This window comes from Oncorhynchus clarkii, chromosome 12, assembly GCF_045791955.1.
Source record: "Oncorhynchus clarkii lewisi isolate Uvic-CL-2024 chromosome 12, UVic_Ocla_1.0, whole genome shotgun sequence".
NCBI lineage: Eukaryota > Metazoa > Chordata > Actinopteri > Salmoniformes > Salmonidae > Oncorhynchus > Oncorhynchus clarkii.
In genome coordinates, this window is record NC_092158.1 from 43,110,498 (window position 1) to 43,126,663 (window position 16,166).

The following is a 16,166-nucleotide window of genomic DNA, read 5'->3' on the forward strand; positions in this document are numbered from 1 at the left end:
TGTGCGTGTGTACAGAACCAGTCAAAAGTTTGAACACACCTACTCATTCAAGGGTTTTTCTTTATTTTTACTATTTTCTCAATTGTAAAAAAAGTAGTGAAGACATCAAAACTATGAAATAACACATGGAATCATGTAGTAACCAAAAAAGTGCTAAACAAATCAAAATATATTTCATATATAGCAGCCACCCTTTTCCACGATGACAGCTTTGCACACTCATGGCATTCTCTCAACCACCTTCATGAGGTAGTCACCTGGAATGCATTTCAATTAACATGTGCCTTGTTAAAAGTTAATTTGTGGAATTTATTTCATTCTTAATGCATTTCAGCCAATGAGTGTGTTGTGACAAGATAGGGGTGGTATACAGAAGATAGCCCTAGATCCATATTATGGCAAGAACAGTTCAAATAAGCGAAGAGAAACAACAGTCGATCATGACTGACAAGAAGGTCAGTCAATCTGGAAAATGTCAAGAACTATGAAAGTTTCTTCAAGTGCAGTCGCAAAAACCATTAAGCGCTATGATGAAACTGGCTCTCATGAGGACCGCCACAGTTACCTCTGCTGCAGAGCACAAGTTCATTAAAGTTACCAGCCTCAGGAATTGCAGCCCAAATAAGTGCCTCACAGAGTTCAAGTAACAGACACATCTCAACATCAACTGTTCAGAGGGGTCTGCGTGAATCAGGCCTTCATGGTCAAAATTCTTCAAAGAAACCACTACTAAAGGATACCAATAAGAAGAAGATACTTGCTTGTGCCAAGAAACACGAGCAATGGACATTAGACTGGTGGAAATCTGTCTTTTGGACTGATGAGTTCAAATTTGAGATTTTTGGTTCCAACCGCCACATGTTTGTGAGACGCAGAGTAGGTGAACGGATGATCTACGCATGTGTGTTTCCCACAGTGGAGCATGGAGGAGGAGGTGTGATGGTGTGGTGCTGCTTTGCTGGTGACACTTGGTGATTTATTTAGAATTCAAGGCACACTTAACCAGTATGGCTACCACAGCATTCTGCAGCAATACGCCATCACACCTGGTTTACGCTTAGTGGGACTATCATTTGTTTTTCAACAGGACAATGACCCAACCCAATTGAGATGGCTTGGGATGAGTTGGACTGCAGAGTGAAGGAAAAGCAGTCAACAAGGTCTCAGCATATGTGGGAACTCCTTCAAGACTGTTGGAAAAGCATTCCAAGTGAAGCTGGTTGAGAGAATGCCAGGAGTGTGCAAAGCCAAATCAAGGCAAAGGGTGGCTACTTTGAAGAATCTCAAATCTAAATTATATTTTCATTTGTTTATCACTTTTTTGATTACTACATGATTCCATATGTGTTATTTCATAGTTTTGATGTCTTCACTATTATTCTACACTGTAGAAAATAGTAAAAATAAAGAAAATCTCTTGAATTAGTAGGTGTGTCCAAACCTTTGACTGGTACTGTATGTGCATGCATGCGTGCAAGTGTGTGTGTCTGTGTGGGTCTGCCAGCACATGTATCCCTATGTCTGGCTTGGAGCCTATCACTCATACGGAGTGACTAGATGGGTGAGTGTGTGTGTTCACGAGTGTGCCTGTGGTGTGTGTGTGTGTGTCTGTCAGGAGCACACACAGTACCCCCATGTCTGGTATGGTGCCCATCACTCATATGGAGTGACTAGAAGGTTTTGTTGGGGTGCGCCGTTGTGGCAGGTGAGGGGGTGTCTACAGCTTAAACCCCAGTGGTCCTCATCCGTCCCCTGTCCCCCTCTTCAGCCATACCCCACTCTGTCACTCTGTCACCACGTTGTCTGGGGGGGAGTAATGTGTGTGTGTGTGTGTGTGTGTCACTCTGTCACCCCACTCTGTCCCATGTCTCTGGGGGTCCCTGGGACAGCGTCCCCTCACACCCCTTTATGCAAATCTGACCCCCTCTGTTCTAAACCTAATCAAGTCAATGAACTATCCCTGTTAGTAGGCATTGACAAACTATCTTCCTCTGTCTCTGCCTGTCTCTGCTTCTCTTTCTCTTTTTGTACCTATCGTCTCTCTCTCTGTTTCTCTCGTCTCTATGTTTCCGTCTCTCTCTCTCTGTGTTTTCCTGTACCTATCCTTGGGTGAACAACTACATCTGCCTGACATGCGTGTTTGAGTCAGGGGTAGCCATATGACATTAACATATCCAATGATCACCTAACATAGCATGGACAAACTCAGACACGTATGGCATTAGCACCAAGATAACAATGAGTAGGCTACCAGGTAGAGTGTTTAGACTGGGCTAAGCAGAGTATTTTGATCCAGACCCACAAGGGCAGCTCAGAGAAGTGCACATACACTGGTGCCACTTGTATTGCTAGTGCCAACTACCATTTATGGGGATTTGACTCTTTTTCCATCTCTCTCATTTGGTCTATTTTGCTTTCCTCTGTGTTGAATTATACACCAATTGGCTATATGTTACCTCCCATTTCTCATCATATGCATTGAACACAGCATGATTTGTATGCTGCATTTGTTCAACCCACATGTAAATGGTGTATTGAACCTATTAATATCTCTATATCATATTTTTCTCTCTCTCCCACGTCTCTTTCGACTAATGAGCGTCTTGCCTTCTAAATATATACAGTATCTCTCCTCTCCTCTCCTCTCCTCTCCTCTCCTCTCCTCTCCTCTCCTCTCCTCTCCTCTCCTCTCCTCTCCTCTCCTCTCCTCTCTTCTCCTCTCCTCTCCTCTCCTCTCCGCTATGTATTGATTCTGTTGCAGCATTGATCTAAAGCTTAGCTTCCCCTGTGTGTGTCGTTGTGTGCTTGTGTGAGTGTGCATGACTGCCTGCTTGCATGTGTGTGAGTGTGTGTCAGAGCACACATTTTGTTAACATGTCTGTGTGAGTATTGGATTGTGTGTATGTGTTTGTGTGTGAGTGTATTTTTATATGTGAGTGTTCGTACGTGTGTACACCCACTCTCAGCTACATTTCCCATCAGATCTACCTATCAAATCAAATTTATTTATAAAGCCCTTCTTACATCAGCTGATATCTCAAAGTGCTGTACAGAAACCCAGCCTAAAACCCCAAACAGCAAGCAATGCAGATGTAGAAGCACCTTCTTGAAATCTCTGTTACTAAATCACACATTTCAATAAAGACACCCCATATCCCATTAACACAACAGCACACTGACATAGCATCAGGTTTGCTGGTTTGTTTTGCATTGTCAAAGCGTTGAGTCAGTAGGAGCATATTTAACAGAGACTCAAAAAACATAAAACACAGAGGGTCCAGTTCTGGTACAGGAAAAGAGCTGTTATATCCAACAAGCCATTTGCATTCCACTCAGATGGCTTATCTCTTTCCTGTTGCTCTTCCTGCATCATTGCTGATTTTTGGCAGTGGGGTGGGGTTCACTGTGGCAAATAACTGTAATTCGAAGTACACACCCGCTCATGCATTAATGGACGCTCACACACAAACACACACACACACTCTCCATCACCTACTACACACTCGCGTTCAGTGCGGAAAGATTTGCACACATTGAGTTTAAAGGTATTAAATTGTTCCAGCCCATCGGTCCAAAAATATGATGCAGAAAGATTCAAGAGAGGATACATTTTTGCTGAATATGGACATTTTTTCTGACTGAACGACGAAAACATGTTTGTGCTTCGGTCAAACATACAGAAGGACAACACTCATCGACACTGACAGAATCACAATGAAAACAGGTCAAGTAACGGCGCAAAAACCAGTAGTTAAAGCTACCTTTAATATCCTAGCAGGCTAGCAGTAACTCAGACTGTGTCAACTGCATACAACTCAACTGTGCTATTCACCATCTCAATTCAATTCAAAGGACCCATGGTTGTACAGTAGGCAGTCAACCAGTCAACCACTCAGGGAACAACCAGGATATAGAAGGAAAAAAGGGAGGTATTTTTCCCATTCACTGCTTGGCTAGTTTGGAATATTGGGACGGAGTGGGAACAGGAGGAGTCAGAGGATTGGGAATAGTTTTCCACCTGGCTTGGCAAATATCCCACTCTTGACCGAGAGCGATCGATGCTCGATGCTCGGCCGTTACAGCCTGATATACAGTATGTTAAGGCTGATGGGTTTTGTGATTTATGTGTACTGTACTGGAACGCTTGTCTGTGTGTGTGTGTGTGTGTGTGTGTGTGTGGGTGTGAGTGTGGGGGGGAGGGGGGGGGGGTGTCAGTGTCTGAGTGTCAGTGTCTGTGTTCCTTTGTGTGTGTGTGTGTGTGTGTGTGTGAGAGTGTGTGTGTGTGTGTGAGTGTGTGTGTGTGTGTGTGTGTGTGTGTGTGTGTGTGTGTGTGTGTGTGTGTGTGTGTGTGTGTGTGTGTGTGTGTGTGTGTGTGTGTGTGTGTGTGTGTGGGTGTCACACAGACTCCTGCAGAGAGCTGAAATTACCCAGTCTTAGGGTCCTTGGAACACCAACACCCTGTGTACAGTCAAGGCCAGTCATATAACGTACAGTCAAGGTCAGTCATATAGACAGGTGGGGTACTACCAATAAAACAAATTCAGGCGCAACCATGAGGCAAATAACAGACGAGGATGGCTTATAACTAAAGGATTAAGCTATATTTTATCTGCAAATGTTTATTGAAAACATGAATGCATTTGTCCAATAAGCACTTGTTTGTCTTTTTAAATACTCTACCGGTCAAAGGTTTTTGAATACCTACTAATTCAAGATTTTCAAGATTTTCAAGAATTCAAGATAATTCAAAATTTATTTTTTTTACTATTTTCTACTTTGTAGAATAATGAATAATGAAAAAACTATGAAATAACCCATATGGAATCATGTAGTAACCAAAAAAGTGCTAAACAAATCAAAATATGTTTTATATTTGAGATTCAAAGTAGCGACCCTTTGACTTGATGACAGAAAGATGAACACAGCAGTGTAGATCACCTCACTATAAAAACGTAATATTCAAAATTGGTAAGTAAATATTAGCACTTCACAAACTGGTGGGTTATAACCTTCAATCTGGATAACAACACAAAACAAATCATAAGGCTGGGGAAATGTATCAACAAATATTACGAAAACAAGCAACACCCAAACATGACGAAGAGTAAAACATGACTCTTCGACAGACGATTTAACCTTTTCACTACCGGGAATGGTAAGGGTGGAAACCGATCTGTTAAAATCAATAAATGACAAACGGGGCAAACTTGAATTAGTTTGTGAGGATATAAAGGAGTTGAAGGCAAGCCTTGAGATGAGTGACGAAAAAGCTGCGACATTGGAGAAAGATACATTCAAGCTAAAATGGACAGTCAATAAGATTGAAACCGATGTTAATGAACTTAAAATGGAGAACATCTTTCTGAGAGAAGCCTTACTTGGCCTTACAGACTAGATCCATGAGAGAAAATCTGGTACTTACTGGTATCCAAGAAAAATAAGGAGGTTCCTGAGGGTGTAGTTAGAGTTTCTCCTTACAGCGCTTCAGATCCCACGTGAAGCTGTAGACAAAATCCAACTCGAACGTGTACACCATTTTGGAAAGAGAGGGCAAATTTGCTTTCTTTAAAGATAAAATAATGTTTTAAAGCCTGAGTAAAAGACTTGCGGGCACGAAAATAGGCATGAATGATCAGGTCCCAAAGGAAATTGCAGAAAGGCGTAAAGTTCTGCATCCAATCTTCAAGGAAAATAGATTGAAAGGGAAACTCGTTGCTCTCGTAGTCAATAAACTGTATATTGATAACCAAATGTTCAGAGACACAAAGACCACTCTATGGCTATTCTAAATACTACAAAGTTCCCATAGATGAGTCGGATAATGGAACAATACTAGCCATGGTAGGGATTGTAATAAAATATATATAGAAAAGCAATAAAATACAACAATTGTTAAAGAAATAAACTACAACTACACTATACCATTCTAGACAGGGAATGTTGGAAAACGATTATTTTTTAGACTTTCCATTTATAGTATTTCCTAAATTAAGACAGCATTATAGAAGAAAGGATAATTAGTGAAAGAATGCATCTTCAAATATAAGGAACTGGAACACAAAAGTACTCAATCAACATGGTAGAGATAAAACACAGAGGACATAGAAGGCACAGTATGTGGGTATGTGTGCATGTATTGTGATGGAAGGTGTGGTGTGTGTTTTTGTGTCTGGAAAAGTGTGGAGTTAAGTGAGTGAAAAAGGATACGGGTTGCAAATCCCAGAGCCCATGTGTGTTTGTGAGCAGGGGTTATGAGAGAGAGCTTTTGTGCAGATATGGGATATACATTTTAAAATAAATTATTAATATTGATTAAATTACTGTCCTATGACGATGGAATGATCCCCAAATCTACACCCTAGAGACCCACCTGAGAAACCCATACAACAAGGAGAAGTCCTTATCTGTTTTAATGTAAGTAGCCTATACGCAGACAAATCAGAATGATGAATGTGGTCAGAGATCTAATAAAGCAGCACAACCTCTCAAGATTCTGAGCCTGCCTGGCAGGGTTGGTCCTACAAAGCCAAAGCCCCCTGATGGGAGAGCAGAAGGAAAATACAAGGAAATTCTCAAACCTGCTAATGACAACCTTGATGAACTTGTACCTAGCCAGGTGGGGATTCCGGTGGGATGCCCCCACCCAGGCAGTGGCAGTGCTGGCAACACTAGCGGAAGTAACGCATGGGGAGGGGGTCACACTCAGACATTCAGAGAGGGGGCATATTATTGTGGCCCTGGTGGCACAAAATCATCAAAGGTCTGACTGCACAGAGATGCTTGGGAATATGGTCACAACAGGGGACCGTGTGCGGGTGTTTCACAGCAAGGGGGTACAGTTGAAGTCGGAAGTTTACATACAATTAGGTTGGAGTCACTAAAACTCGTTTTCAACCACTCCACAAATTTCTTGTTAACAAACTATAGTTTTGGCAAGTCGGTTAGGACATCTACTTTGTGCATGACACAAGTAATTTTTCCAACAATTGTTTACAGACAGATTATTTCATTTACAATTCACTGTATCACAATTGCAGTGGGTCAGAAGTTTACATACACTCAGTTGACTGTGCTTTTAAACAGCTTGGAAAATTCCAGAAAATGATGTCATGGCTTTAGAAGCTTATGATTGGCTAATTGACATAATTTGAATCAATTGGAGGTATACCTGTGGATGTATTTCAAGGCCTACCTTCAAACTCAATGCCTTTTTGCTTGACATTATGGGAAAATCAAAATAAATCAGTCAAGAATTGCGGTCCTCCACAAGTCTGGTTCATCCTTGGGAGCAATTTCCAAATGCCTGAAGGTACCATGTCCATCTGTACAAACAATAGTACACAAGTATAAACACCATGGGACCATGCAGCCGTCAGACTGCTCAGGAAGGAGACTCGTTCTATCTCCTAGAGATTAACGTACTTCGGTGCGAAAAGTGCAAATCAATGCCAGAACAACAGCAAAGGACCTTGTGAAGATGCTGGAGGAAACAGGTACAAAAGTATCTATAACCCCAGTAAAAGGAGTCCTATATCGACATAACCTGAAAGGCCCCTCAGCAAGGAAGAAGCCACGGCTCCAAAACCGCCATAAAAAAGCCAGACTATGGTTTGCAACTGCACATGGGGACAAAGATCGTACTTTTTGGAGAAATATCCTCTGGTCTGATGAAACAAAAATAGAACTGTTTGGCCATAATGACCATTGTTATGTTTGGAGGAAAAAGGGGGAGGCTTGCAATCCGAAGAACACCATCCCAACTGTGAAGCATGGGGATGGAAGCATCATGTTGTGGGGGTGCTTTGCTGCAGGAGGGACTGGTGCACTTCACAAAATTATGTGGATATATTGAAGCAACATCTCAAGACATCACAAGTTAAAGCTTGGTCGCAAATGGGTCTTCTAAATGAACAATGACCCTAAGCATACTTCCATAGTTGTGGCAAAATGGCTTAAGGACAACAAAGTCAAGGTATTGGAGGGGCCATCACAAAACCCTGACCTCAATCCTATAGAAAATGTGTGGGCAGAACTGAAAAAGTGTGTGCGATCAAGGAAGCCTACAAACCTGACTCAGTTACACAAGCTCTGTCAGGAGGAATGGGGAAACATTCACCCAACTTATTGTGGAAGGCTATCCGAAACATTTGACCCAAGTTAAACAATTTAAAGGCAATGCTACCAAATACTAATTGAGTGTATGTAAACTTCTGACCCACTGGGAATGTGATGAAATAAATAAAAGCTGAAATAAATCATTCTCTCCACTATTATGCTGACATTTCATGTTCCTAAAATAAAGTGGTGATCCTGACCCTTTTACTCTGATTAAATGTCAGGAATTGTGAAAAACTGAGCTTAAATGTATTTGGCTAAGGTGTATGTAATCTTCCGACTTCAACTGTAGGAACAGAAGATCCCTTCTTATCTGGAACACTTTTAAATGTGCCTTTAGAGGCCATGCAATTCAGTTCTCATCTATAAAACAATACATTTAGGTCAAAGGAGTCCATATTAACAAAGGAAATGGAAGGACTAACAGTACAGATAGATATCAATAAAAACTGTACCATAGAGGCTCAGAGTAAGTTAAAGGAAAAACAAAAAGAAATGGAGGAACTTGTTCAAGAAAGATTCAGAAATATACAAATAAAGCGAACTGGATGGAATACAGTGGGGCAAAAAAAGTATTTAGTCAGCCACCAATTGTGTAAGTTCTCCCACTTAAAAGGATGAGAGAGGCCTGTAATTTTCATCATAGGTACACTTCAACTACGACGGACAAAATGAGAAAAAAAAATCCAGAAAATCACATTGTAGGATTTGTTATGAATTTATTTGCAAATTATGGTGGAAAATAAGTATTTGGTCACCTACAAACAAGCAAGATTTCTGGCTCTCACAGACCTGTAACTTCTTCTTTAAGAGGCTCCTCTGTCCTCCACTCGTTACCTGTATTAATGGCACCTGTTTGAACTTGTTATCAGTATAAAGGACACCTGTCCACAACCTCAAACAGTCACACTCCAAACTCCACTATGGCCAAGACCAAAGAGCTGTCAAAGGACACCAGAAACAAAATTGTAGACCTGCACCAGGCTGGGAAGACTGAATCTGCAATAGGTAAGCAGCTTGGTTTGAAGAAATCAACTGTGGGAGCAATTATTAGAAAATGGAAGACATACAAGACCACTGATAATCTCCCTCGATCTGGGGCTCCACGCAAGATCTCACCCCGTGGGGTCAAAATGATCACAAGAACGGTGAGCAAAATTCCCAGAACCACACAGGGGGACCTAGTGAATGACCTGCAGAGAGCTGGGACCAAAGTAACAAAGCCTACCATCAGTAACACACTACGCCGCCAGGGACTCAAATCCTGCAGTGCCAGACTGGCTTAAGCCAGTACATGTCCAGGCCCATCTGAAGTTTGCTAGAGAGCATTTGGATGATCCAAAGAAGATTAGGAGAAGGTCATATGGTCAGATAAAACCAAAATATAACTTTTTGGTAAAAACTCAACTCGTCGTGTTTGGAGGACAAAGAATGCTGAGTTGCATCCAAAGAACACCATACCTACTGTGAAGCATGGGGGTGGAAAATCATGCTTTTGGGCTGTTTTTCTGCAAAGGGACCAGGACGACTGATCCGTGTAAAGGAAAGAATGAATGGGGCCATGTATCGTGAGATTTTGAGTGAAAACCTCCTTCCATCAGCAAGGGCATTGAAGATGAAACGTGGCCCGGTCTTTCAGCATGACAATGATCCCAAACACACCGCCCGGGCAACGGAGGAGTGGCTTCGTAAGAAGCATTTCAAGATCCTGGAGTGGCCTAGCCAGTCTCCAGATCTCAACCCCATAGAAAAATCTTTGGAGGGAGTTGAAAGTCCATGTTGCCCAGCAACAGCCCCAAAACATCACTGCTCTAGAGGAGATCTGCATGGAGGAATGGGACAAAATACCAGCAACAGTGTGTGAAAACCTTGTGAAGACTTACAGAAAATGATTGACCTCTGTCATTGCCAACAAAGGGTATATAACAAAGTATTGAGATAAACTTTAGTTATTGACCAAATACTTATTTTCCACCATAATTTGCAAATAAATTCATTAAAAATCCTACAATGTGATTTTCTGGATTTGTTTTTCTCATTTTGTCTGTCATAGTTGAAGTGTACCTATGATGAAAATTACAGGCCTCTCTCATATTTTTAAGTGGGAGAACTTGCACAGTTGGTGGCTGACTAAATACTTTTTTACCCCACCTAATGTGGAAAAATGCACCAAATTATTTTTTAGTCTTCAACATAGAAATGCTACCAAAAATAACTTACTAAAACTTGTTACAAAAGATGGAATCACCCATGATTCACCAAACAATATTTTGAAAAAGGAAATAAAGTACTTTAAGCTTTTTCATTTCAGTCTCGTCCATCTCCATTAACCAAAGTTAATTGTAGGGATTTTATTTGTATTAATAATGTAACATTTACATCTGTACAGAAAGACTGATGTGAAGGCCAAATTACAGAGGGGGAACTTCTTGATGCAATTAAAGCCTTTAAGTCAGGGAAAACTCCTGGAATGGATGGCATACCAGTGGATGTATACCAAACAATTTTTTTTGTAATCTCCATTATAAGCATGTTTTAACCACTCCTATATAAATGGTAGATTATCAGACACTCAACAAGAAGGTCTGATTTAATTATTACTGAAACAGGATCCAAGTGGTAAATATAAAGATCCAGTCCATTTAAAAATGTGGAGGCCTCTTACACTTCAGTGTTGTGATAAAAAAAATATATACCTAAATGCTTTGCGCATAGAATTAAAAAGGTTTTGTCAGATATTATTCATCCTAATCAAGTTTTTTACATGGACGATACATTGGAGATAATATAAGACAAGTACTGGAAAAAAATAGAAAACAATGAAATATGTATCTGGAAAACCAGGCCTAGTATTCATAGCTGACTTTGAAAAGGCCTTTGATAAAGTATGACTGGAGTTTATATATAAATGCCTGGAATATTTCAATTTTGTAGAATCTCATATAAAATTGGTTAAAGTTATGTATTGGAACCCTACGTGTAAAATAGTAAATAATGGCTACATCTCAGAAGGTTTTAAACATTCAAGAGGAGTAAAACAAGGTTGTCCATTATCGGCATATCTATTTATTATATCCATCGAAATGTTAGCTGTTAAAATCAGATCCAACAATAATAGCCTCCAATACTCTACTCAATAAATTGGATGCTGTCTATCACAGTGCAATCCGTTTTGTCACCAAAGCCCCATTTACTACCCACCACTGCGACCTGTATGCTCTCGCTGGCTGGCCCTCGCTTCATACTCGTCGCCAAACCCACTGCCTCCAGGTCAAGACACTGCTAGGTAAAGTCTCCCTTTAGCTCAGCTCGCTGGTCACCATAGCAGCACCCACCTGTAGCATGCGCTCCAGCAGGTATGTCTCTCTGGTCACCCCCAAAACCAATTCTTCCTTTGGCAGCCTCTCCTTCCAGTTCTCTGCTGCCAATGACTGGAACGAACTGCAAAATCTCTGAAACTGGAAACACTTATCTCCCTCACTAGCTTTAAGCAACTACTGTCAGAGCAGCTCGCAGATTACTGCTCCTGTACATAGCCCATCTATAATTTAGCCCAAACAACTACCTCTTTCCATACTTTATTTATTTATTTTGCTCCTTTGCACCCCATTATTTCTATCTCTAATTTGCACATTCTTCCACTGCAAATCAACCATTCCAGTGTTTTACTTGCTATATTGTATTTACTTCGCCACCATGGCCTTTTTTTGCCTTTACCTCCCTTATCTCACCTAATTTGCTCACATTTTATATAGACTTATTTTTATACTGTATTTTTGACTGTATGTTTGTTTTACTCCATGTGTAACTCAGTGTTGTTGTATGTGTCGAACTGCTATGCTTTATCTTGGCCAGGTCGCAATTGTAAATGAGAACTTGTTCTCAACTTGCCTACCTGGTTAAATAAAGGTGAATATATATATATATATATATATATATATATATATACAGTGCCTTGCGAAAGTATTCGGCCCCCTTGAACTTTTGCGACCTTTTGCCACATTTCAGGCTTCAAACATAAAGATATAAAACTGTATTTTTTTGTGAAGAATCAACAACAAGTGGGACACAATCATGAAGTGGAACGACATTTATTGGATATTTCAAACTTTTTTAACAAATCAAAAACTGAAAAAAGGAGGCGTGCAAAATTATTCAGCCCCTTTACTTTCAGTGCAGCAAACTCTCTCCAGAAGTTCAGTGAGGATCTCTGAATGATCCAATGTTGACCTAAATGACTAATGATGATAAATACAATCCACCTGTTTGTAATCAAGTCTCCGTATAAATGCACCTGCACTGTGATAGTCTCAGAGGTCCGTTAAAAGCGCAGAGAGCATCATGAAGAACAAGGAACACACCAGGCGGGTCCGAGATACTGTTGTGAAGAAGTTTAAAGCCGGATTTGGATACAAAAAGATTTCCCAAGCTTTAAACATCCCAAGGAGCACTGTGCAAGCGATAATATTGAAATGGAAGGAGTATCAGACCACTTCAAATCTACCAAGATCTGGCCGTCCCTCTAAACTTTCAGCTCATACAAGGAGAAGACTGATCAGAGATGCAGCCAAGAGGCCCATGATCACTCTGGATGAACTGCATAGATCTACAGCTGAGGTGGGAGACTCTGTCCATAGGACAACAATCAGTCGTATATTGCACAAATCTGGCCTTTATGGAAGAGTGGCCATTTCTTAAAGATATCCATAAAAAGTGTCGTTTAAAGTTTGCCACAAGCCACCTGGGAGACACACCAAACATGTGGAAGAAGGTGCTCTGGTCAGATGAAACCAAAATTGAACTTTTTGGCAACAATGCAAAACGTTATGTTTGGCGTAAAAGCAACACAGCTCATCACCCTGAACACACCATCCCCACTGTCAAACATGGTGGTGGCAGCATCATGGTTAGGCCTGCTTTTCTTCAGCATGGACAGGGAAGATGGTTAACATTGATGGGAAGATGGATGGAGCCAAATACAGGACCATTCTGGAAGAAAACCTGATGGAGTCTGCAAAAGACCTGAGACTGGGACGGAGATTTGTCTTCCAACAAGACAATGATCCAAAACATAAAGCAAAATCTACAATGGAAAGGTTCAAAAATAAACATATCCAGGTGTTAGAATGGCCAAGTCAAAGTCCAGACCTGAATCCAATCGAGAATCTGTGGAAAGAACTGAAAACTGCTGTTCACAAATGCTCTCCATCCAACCTCACTGAGCTCGAGCTGTTTTGCAAGGAGGAATGGGAAAACATTTCAGTCTCTCGATGTGCAAAATTGATAGACACATACCCCAAGCGACTTACAGCTGTAATCGCAGCAAAAGGTGGCGCTACAAAGTATTAACTTAAGGGGGCTGAATAATTTTGCCCGCCCAATTTTTCAGTTTTTGATTTGTTAAAAAAGTTTGAAATATCCAATAAATGTCGTTCCACTTCATGATTGTGTCCCACTTGTTGTTGATTCTTCACAAAAATATACAGTTTTATATCTTTATGTTTGAAGCCTGAAATGTGGCAAAAGGTCGCAAAGTTCAAGGGGGCCGAATACTTTCGCAAGGCACTGTATATATATGTGGAATACAACTTTCCCAACTCTGCAGATTTTGCTGTAAAGAGGCAGAGTCATTAGATGATTTATTTTGGTACTGTCCATATGTAGCTCGTTTTTGTCACATGTCTAGGAATGGCTGAAGATTTGCAACATTTACCTGGAGCTAACGCTGCAGATAGCAATACTGGGTGATTTGAAAAGTCATAGTCAATCAATCAATAAATCAATCAATCAATCAATCAATCAAAAGTATAATAATTATTTTAGCAAAAATGTTTATCTTTAATTTTCAAGATGTAGAAACTATGAGAATAGAAAGGTTCAGAACTTTTATGAAGCATCACAGCAGAGTTGAAAAATATATGGTAAATAGAAATCCAATATGGATGGTGTTAAGAGATAGATGGGAGGGGTTGAATGGAGCTGAAGGGAGGGACTCATAACAACAAGATAACAAATGCAAAACATACTGAGTCTGTAAAATGGAAATATGTTCAGAACTTTTGTGAAACAGCACAGTTACAAATATATGGCAAATAGAAATCAAACTGGATGGACATCAGAAATAGAGCAATGCCAGGATTAAAAACAACCAAAATATAACTATTGTAAAAAAGATTGTGTCTGTAAAATGTACATAGTATGTAAAAGCTAGATGTAGAAACCTAAGTGTTATTGTTTATTAGTTTAATCCAATAATGGTAAGGGTGGTAGGGTGGTGAAGCTGCTAGTTGAGGACTTGTCTGTTCATCTGTTTCTCAAACTAGACACTCTAATGTACTTGTCCTCTTGCTCAGTTTTTACCGGGGCCTCCCAATCCGCTTTCTATTCTGGTTAGAGACAGTTTGTGCTGTTCTGTGAAGGGAGTAGTGCACAGCGTTGAACGAGATCTTCAGTGTCTTGGCAATTTCTCACATGAAATAGCCTTCATTTCTCAGAACAGGAATAGACTGACGAGTTCCAGAAGAAAGTCTTTGTTTCTGGCCATTTTGAGCCTGTAATCAAACCCATAAAATGCTGATGATCCAGATACTCAACTAGTCTAAAGAAGGCCAGTTTTATTGCTTCTTTAATCAGCACAACAGTTTCAGCTGTGCTAACATAATTGCAGAAGGGTTTTGTAATGGTCAATTAGCCTTTTAAAATTATAAACTTGGATTAGCTATTACAACGTGCCATTGGAACACAGGATGGTTGCTGATAATGGGCCTCTGTACACCTATGTAGATATTCCATAAGAAATCTGCCGTTTCCAGCTACAATAGTCATTTACAACATTAACAATGTCTACACTGTATTTCTGATCAATTTGATGTTATTTTAATAAACAAAAAATGTGCTTTTCTTTCAAAAACAAGGACATTCCTAAGTGACTCCAAACTGTAAAATATAAACTTGTTTTTCTCCAATATTTGTAAACGCAAATGTAAACAAACATTCAATAGCCTCATATACATGGTGAAAATAATAATTTTGATATCATGGATGGTCAGTCCTTGCATCCATAGCTCTGTCTATTAATCTAAGAGTGGTTACATTTCTCTAGGCCCATTCCTCAGCTTTTTACCAAAACAGAGGCGGGGCGACCATTTTGTTATTGTTTCATCTGTAGATTTTCCCTTTAACCAGCTGCATATTATCAAGATATCAACGTGTCACCAACAAATAGGTAAACAATAGGCCTATAGCAAACACAGCGTTTTTCACATGTAAAAAACACTTTTCAATAGTGCTCAAAACATGCCATTCCATGAGCACAGCATTTATTTTTCAACTCCAATCAATGTGCCCAATCAGTCCTCCATGGCAACAAAATCATAAACAACAGAGTAAGGCTGGCTAATAAGTTCTTAGTTTTGGGGTTATGCTCAGGTAAAACAACTTGGCTAGTCTATTCTTCCATATATTTACAAAGAGATGGGTTAGAAGAAGCCTACATAACCAACCCATAAAGTAAAATTGAACATCCATTTATGGCCAGCTATGTAAACATTAACATTGATTTATCCTGCCATAGATGTTGTTCAATTGGTAACAGGCATGTTTGTCTTCTTCTTATGCCTCTTATGGGGAAAGTAATCTAAAAGTAACTGAATGTAATCAGATTAGGTTACTGAGTTTGGGGTAATACAAAAGCACAAATGTAATGAGAGATTTATCACATTTTGAGAAGTTGCTCTCCCATACTTTGCATTTGATTTTGAATGACGCCGTCGCCGTATCAACTGTTTTCAGGTGGGGATCTAGCCTCAAGTGCTCTTACAGTGACTGTACATACATTAAATAACAACAGTCATTAAAAAGTAGTTATAGAGTCACTCCATAATTTATGGGCAACTTCATACAAATCAGAGCTATACGCTCTGCTATCTAGAACCTAAGAGAGTTCTTCAAATGTCAGACCTATATTAATATGTTGGGAATAGAATGTACAGTACATGTCGTGTAAAGATAGTGATGCTTCTACATGTATCAGAGAGAACAAGAAAGATTTT